The sequence below is a fragment of the Octopus sinensis genome, linkage group LG16, assembly GCF_006345805.1.
Source record: "Octopus sinensis linkage group LG16, ASM634580v1, whole genome shotgun sequence".
In the NCBI taxonomy this organism is placed as follows: domain Eukaryota; kingdom Metazoa; phylum Mollusca; class Cephalopoda; order Octopoda; family Octopodidae; genus Octopus; species Octopus sinensis.
The window spans coordinates 50,274,673-50,282,891 of record NC_043012.1 but is presented as its reverse complement, the minus strand read 5'-3'; positions in this window follow the sequence as shown (position 1 = coordinate 50,282,891).

Sequence of the window (8,219 nt, the reverse complement as noted above, 5' to 3'; positions counted from 1 at the left end):
AGTGTGTCTGTTTGACTGACCACTGAAAAAAACATGACACTGTTTTCTCTTATAAAATCAAATAAAGTTATGTAAAAATTTAAATAAATATAATTATATATTTACGTTAAAAGTTATTGTTTTCAAAACGTACTGGGTAAAACAGTCTTTTGCAGTTGTTGCAGAGATGATAATTCGGTAATGATTTTCAAATAATTTTCAAACAGTAATTCGTACGGTCGTAACAATCACTGGTATTATAATCGCCTTCAGATGCCCCTCACCGACGCACCTTTCTTACTTCCGTTCGATTTCCATTAGGAAATTTTCACATTTTCTTAGCTTGTCTAAATCTTTTGTCGCAATATTATGATCAGAAGAAACAAAACAGAGACGCAGGCATTTTTTAAAGCCGGAAGCTTAGTGGTTCGAGCCCACCCGTGGACGCAGGTATTTTTTGAGGGCAGCGAACTGGCAGAATTGTTAGCACACCGGACAAAGTACTTAGCGGTATTTCATCCCTCGCTACGATCTAACTTCGAATTCCTTCGAGGTCGACTTTGCCTATCATCATTTCGAGGTCGATAAATTAACCACCAATGGAACACTGGGGTCGATGTAATCGACATAGCCCCTCTTCAAAATTGCTTCGCTGTTGGCAAAATTTGAAACCATTCTTCTTCTTCTTCTTCTTCTTCTTCTTCTTCTTCTTCTTCTTCTTATTATTATTATTATTATTATTATTATTATTATTATTATTATTATTATTATTATTATTATTATTATTATTATTATTATTATTATTATTATTATTATTATTATTATTATTATTATTATTATTATTATTATTATCATTATTATTATTATTACTATTATTATTAACAGATTAGACTGTTGGAAGTCAAAAGATCCTAAGTAACCTTAGATGCCAATAACCTAGCTGTCACTCATAACACTGTTTTCTGGAGTTGTACTAAATTGGGTATTATGCCTATTTCCTCTCACATCTGTTCCAAACTTTGGGGATAGTTGCCAATGCACCTATAACTACTGGGACGCATTTTGCCTGCACTGTCCATAGTCTCTATAATTTAATGTCTAGCTCCTGGTACTTTGCTATATTTTCTATACCGCTCATATTGATCTTTTCATGAGTTGGGTCTGTAAAGTCAACTATGTGACATTTTCTATGCGCTTCATCCGCTACTACTAAAGCAGGTCTTCTAGCTTTTATTACTCTGTCAGTCTGAATGCTAAAGTCCCACAACTTCTTGTATTTCTTTCTTTCTAGTACTTTACTAGGTTCATAATCATATTATTAATGAGTATGATTATTCCAACTTTATACATAAAATCCCAACTTTATACATAACTCCCAGTGGATTATTCTCATTAGGTTATCCTGTCTTGTATTCTTTCTGTGCCAGCATGCTACATTCACTTACTATAAGAGTAACGCTTTCCTCTTTTGATTTGCACAACCTACATTGGAAGACAAGTTGGTTTTTGTCTACCTTGGTTTTTATCCAATTAGTTCATAATGATTGATCATATGCCACTACTAACAACTCTCTGCGTCTCTCTTCAACTTTCATTTCTGCAACCATTATCATATCTCACTACCACCATTTGCTTCAACGATCTTTGGGAATATACCATACAACGCCGCCTCCTGACACTCAGATAATTTCTGTTATTTTTTCTGGGATTTAACTTCAATTGGTTTATTTGGTTTCTCTATGTTTTGCTGTGGCACTAGTAGTTATCATCTTGCTACTCCATTCATATTGAATTCCTTCTTAGTTTTTCTGTCTAGCTTTCTATTTCTAATCTACAAAATCTGCTGCGTATCTAAGTGATGATACTGCCCAAGTATTTACAGCCTTCACTAGATTCAGACCATTTAGCTTTGACTTCATTAGCTACCTTACGACTCTGATGTACTCCTCAATTTTCGTTTTCGTTTCTGTAGCAAGTAACCTGTCAGATCCTAATATTTCTAGATACTTATATATCTCTCCTCTTTTCAATGATTCTAAAGTCTAGCTATCCGGTAATTGGATGTCTTCGCTGTTGACTACCTGCCCCATCCTCATGACTAATATCGCACATTTATATATTCCAAATTCCACGCATATATCTTTGCTGAAGTGTCTTACTGTCTGAATTAAGGAATATATCTCCTCCTCATTCTTACTAAAAAGCATTAGATCATCCATGTAGAGCAAATGGTTATTTTTTTCCATTATAATTTCGCAACTGATTCCCTGCCAATGTCTTCCTTCATGCTAAACTGAGGGCTATCAAACATAAGACAAATATTAAAGGGGACAACGAGGCCTCCTGCAAATATTCCTATTTTGCTGTTAACATTCTCTAAGAGTGAATCACCTGAGTAGAAATCTATTTTCCATTTCTTGATACTAAACATGACTAATTTTCTTATGTCATCTGCGATATTGAATAAACTCAAACATCCACTTATCTATGAGTGTGAGATCATTTAATACGCATTACCATAATATATCCATGCTATTGTTATTTTTTTTTGTTTTGTAGCGTTTACTTCCTTTACAGCAGTAAATTCTGGTTTTCTTGTTAACTATTCGTAAGTAAGTAATTGGTTTATATTTGCTATAAGGCAGCGATCTGGCAGAAACGTTACCACGCCGGGCGAAAAGCGTAGCCGTATTTCGTCTGCCGTTACGTTCTGGGTTCACATTCCACCGAGGTCGACTTTGACATTCATCCTTTCAGGGTCAATAAATTAAGTACCAGTTATGCACTGGGGTCGATGTAATCGACTTAATCCGTTTGTCTGTCCTTGTTTGTTCCCTCTGTGCTTAGCCCCTTGTGGGTAGTAAAGAAATATATATTTGCTATCTGTATTACGCTTGCTTCTAAATTTCATAATGATTATTGTCCGCCCTCTAGTTATCCATTCTGAAGATGTTCCCTCAACCTCACATGTAAACTATTAAATTTCTTTAGCAACTACATTTGAACTAAATCTATGCCTGGGCCCTTCCAATTCTGCATGACATTGAAGTGGGGTAAAATGTATGAAACACTGTTTACCGATCATGATACACGTCTGATAAGGTTACATCAGGCACATGCATCACAACCATGTGTGCGTGATATAGAGATCTAATTTCAAGATAAAGAGCGATACGTTTATATCGATTGAGATTGTTATATAAATGAGGAGGCATGATTTTTGTCTGATGTCTTTCAATATGATGTCTGACCTATTCGCATCTCTCTTTCTGTGAGTTTGAATTGTGAAGTTCCAGAGGAGTAAGATGTGACCATTTTCAAGCACTGGAAGTGTTTTGTGTTCCCATCAGTTTTATCAGGAGGCAAGTCCAGGTTTTTGCAAATTACCCAGTGAATATATTGTGCAGCTCTATCATGCCTGTTGAGATACTCCGTAGGCGCAAGAAGACTTCACATTGAGACAACATGATCAATGGTTTCGTTTGCTGTCGACATACACGACCTGCTGGTAAGCTGCCGTACATTAATATGTTGGTCTGATAGAAACTTGTAGGTAGGTATTGATCTTGGGCTGCTATGATAAACCCTTCTGTTTCAGATTTTAAGCCAGAGGCCATTACCTATTGATGGGTAAGGGCTATGTCAACTTCGCCATTATTTGCTCTCTTAGAGTATTTGCCATTTTTTATGCGCTTAGCTTTTTCTATTAGTGATTCTAGTATGTCTGATTCCGGAATTTGTTGTATTTGGAATTCACTTAGATATTCCTTTGCCTATTTTGTTAATGAGTATGATGCTTTCCTGTTTTCATGTTTTGTGACAAGTTTTAACATCCAGTCCTCAGAGATTTTCAGGTTGTGTCTAGGCCAATTGTGGCAATCTTCATTGTTAATGCCAGTTGTAAAAGTCCACGGCCTCCCTCTTTTCTTGGCAGATAAAGTCTTTCTCTATCTGCCATAGGGTGGTGCATTCTATGCATTGTCAACAATTTTCGTACTTTTCTGTCAAGATTATATATTTCAGTATTCGACCAGTTAATGATTATTGAAATTGTAAGTCACGACTGATATGACTAAAGCATTGATCGCTTCGATCCTGTTTCTTGCATTCAGCTCTGTCTTAAGAATTTCTCTCACCCTGCGATAACATTCTCTTCTGATCCTTTCTTTCATCACTGAATGGCTGATTCATTCCCCTTCAAGTACCCCTAGGCATTTGTAGCTCTCTTTTGGTTCTAACTCTTTTGTGACATTCTCCTGGTTAAGGTTAACGTTAGATGTTTCTGTCATTTTTTCTTTGATAAAGGTAGCTTTATCAAGGCCAAATTGCATTCTGATGTCATCACTGAATTTTTAAACAACCGCTAGGAAGCCCTTGAGTTGTTGGTAATTTTTTACAAAAAGGTTTAAATCATCCATGTAAATTTTATAACCCTACTGTGCATCATTGAGCAATTTTGAGAGAGATATTAAGGCTGGACAAAAGGGTAGTGGTGATAGTGAATCAATATTATTATTATTATTATTCTATGTTTTACTTTTGCTTTACATTTGCACAAGCTGGCTCCAAGTCTCACCCAGAGACCTTAAGAGACAACAAGTTGGAAGTTCATGTTGATGTTATGCCTAGGGTGCCATATATTTGGTTTTGTACTTGGTTTAGTGACTGCCTAAAAAAACATACGAAAATTATGTTTGTTTTAAAATTTGAGATTACATAGAAAGTATTTTGCGTAGGATATGAGCAGTTCCCACGAGCACTATCTTTTGAATTTCTTATTTGAAATTCTTTGAATTTATTATTATTATTATTATTATTATTATTATTATTATTATTATTATTACTTTTTTTTTTCTTCTTTCAAATTTGCTTCCATTTCTTGCCGAATTATTATTATTATTATTATTATTATTATTATTATTATTATTATTATTATTATTATTATTAATATTTAAAAATCAACAGCAAATACTATAAAGCCTACTTGTCAATATTATTAATATGTTCACAATGATTTGTATCGTCTTTTCATGTAGCACTCTTTTGGACTTGGTCAAACATAAAGAAATTTATGTTAAGTTTGTAGAAAATGAAACCTTAATATTTTCTATATTTCTCCCTCACCGAAGAGACGGAGAACGGAAATCGAACCTGAGATCCTGTCTCCGTTTGATTCACCTGAGAAAGCTTAAATGCACGTATGAATAGTATTAAACGCCGCTATATCAATATAGATACGATTATTCACCAACGCATTCAGCTATATAGTTAAAAACTTACATGGCTAATTCCAGTCAAGTTAATAGGCATCTACTGGATGTGACACAATGTGTTGTGCACCATGTGTAAATAAAACATTGTGCGATAGACAGTAACAATATAATGAATAGATGCAAATTTCTTGTAGATGCCTTGGTTATTTGTTCCAAAATTAGTACTATTCAATACTATAGTAGCATATACGTAAAGATTGCCTTTTCATTTTCACTCTTGTGAATATATTGTAACTTATTTAATATTGGATATAGATTAATTTATTTAATACATCTGTAAGCTCAAAATAGAAAGAAGGTTTATTACTACTATCACTGGATATAGAATAATTTCACACTAACACAGGCAATCATAATCCCATGCTATAAACACAACGTCTGATGTAATAAACAAGTAGATCGGCTACAAATCTACCTGAAAGAATCGCATATAATCTTGAAATATGCAATATATACCGGAGAATGTAGAGATTACTACGATGGCAGGAGCTCAAATTTTCTCGATAAGGGCTTCATTTTCATGAAGAATATATATATGCATATATATGTGTATGATTGTGCGTACGGATATACATATGCATTCATGTATGCATACATAGTGTGTTAAAATAGATAGATACAGAGAGAGAGGGAGAGAAGGAGAGAGAGAGAAAGAGATATAGTGACTACCGTGTGCTTTATTGAGCGTGTATGTGTATATACATGTACGTATGTATATATGCTATTACGGCTTTTCGTCAACACGATGATAGCGTCTTTTTCTTTGCATTCATTTCGATAGCATGCTTTATGCGTATGTAGAATACGATTATGAAAACATAGGTGGTAAACAGACTCTAAGAAAACCAGGTATGAATAAATTGCATTGTTGGTACTCAATTGAATTAGATCTAGGGTAAGCGTTCATATTCATTCCTTCTGGAGCTATAAGATTCAAACCTACACACAACCACATCTTTCGATTTCCATATATATAATCCAGTCTCAAGGCTTTGGTGGACACTTGTATGGGACTGAACCCGGAACCATGTGGCTGGTAAGGAAGCTACTTACCACAGCCTCTCCTGCACCTATATCGCCACACAGCTAGGAGCAATGTGATACCATAAAAGAAAAATATTTATGCGTCACTAAGTGTGACTAAGGACGCCGAAGCACATACATTGTTAGAAATAAGAGTGATAATACTTTACTGCTGTATGAAGCACGGAAATGTATACACATATGCTGAACAAAGGAGGTAGCCACTTCATTACCGACACAAGAATACTCTGACTAGACACCTAGGTTCGCCTATTCTTTAGGCATCATCAGTGCGGTAGGCTCGAACGGCACATCATCAGTTAATTCCGTCTGTCAGCATAAACATCTATAGACGATTTTTGACGAATACCAATGCGTATAAGATATATTAATATACAGAGGTAGGGGCAATGCGATAACAAAAAGAAAAAGATCAAGCTAAAGGAGAACGACCTCGACATAAACCAAAGAAGATGTATAAGGACTTGCTGAAGGCTTCCTTAATAGATGCTTGCATCTCTCCTGACACATGGGGGAGGGGCTAGCTATTAGTCGTAGCAGGTGGAGAAGGATTGTGCACGAGGGGACAGCTACTTTTGAGAAATCTCGAGTTGCGCATGAGAAAGTAAGGAGGGATGTCAGGAGACAGATGTGTGACAACCTGGTCACTGGTGATGGTGTAACACACCATACTAATCATATCTGTCGGGCATGTGGAAGAGAGTGTAATTCGACAGGAGGACTTAAACGACATGCAAAGGTACATGAAGCCCAGTTACAACTACAGCCGGCTATTACTGATAAAGGTTTTAGCTGCCAATTCTGTACTAGACATTGTAGATCTTTAGCTGGGCTAAAAAGTCACATTCGATCACAGCACCAATAATAGTTAAGCTTCGTCCAATGGCCATACTCTATAACGAGGGGGCAGCCATCATCAAATTCACACTCACACAAGTATATATATATAATGTATATAAATGGAAAAAAGTCGAGGTAGAAAATGCTAAAGTAATTTTATAAAAATCATTTCAGTACCGGTTTCGGTCATTCAGACTTTTTCAACTGTAAGTATGGAAAAAAATTTGGAAAATTTAAATGGAAAGCTTTTTAAAAGAATATTTGCATAGCATTCAAATACAAGGGGTATTTTCCTTGTTTCTGCCTGTCTCTGTCTCTCTTGTTTACTCGTGTGGGTTCAAGGTAGTTGTGAATTCTTGGCAGAGAAGAAGACGAAGAAGAAGAAGAAGACGAACATGAGAAGGAGGAGGAGGATACTGAATGTGGGAGTGCTATGATAATAGTAGGATGTTAAATGGTCAAGTACCCTAACAGTGTATTGTTGTGGATGGTAATAGTGATTGAGTTCTTGAGACATCTCTTCAATGTATTTTTTATCTGTTGAATGTATTGAGATATGTCGTGAATATCCTTGGAAATGCTTCTTTTAATGTCATGAAACACAACCTTTACCTCAATTTTTGAGTTCAAATTTTTGCACAAACTAGTACAGAAACATTTGTAACGAATAATTTAAATTTATGACGTGTTAAAGAACCTTTTATCTGTTCCATTCGTTCGTATATATATATATATATATGTGTGTGTGTGTGTGTGTGTGTGTGTGTGTATGTGTGTGTGTGTATGTATATATATATATGTATATATGTATATATGTATGTATGTATGTATGTATGTAGATATGTATTATATACAAACACACAAACATATATATGTATATGTATATATATATATATATATATATATATAATATATATATATATATATATATATATATATATATATATATATGAAGCCAATATGCAGAAATGAAGGAACCCAAGACGGGACGACAAATTTGGAAAATACCGTATTAGCTTGTAGCTTGAATAGAAAGGGACATGCCTTAACGTTTCTGCCTATAACACCAAGACAATATTGGCC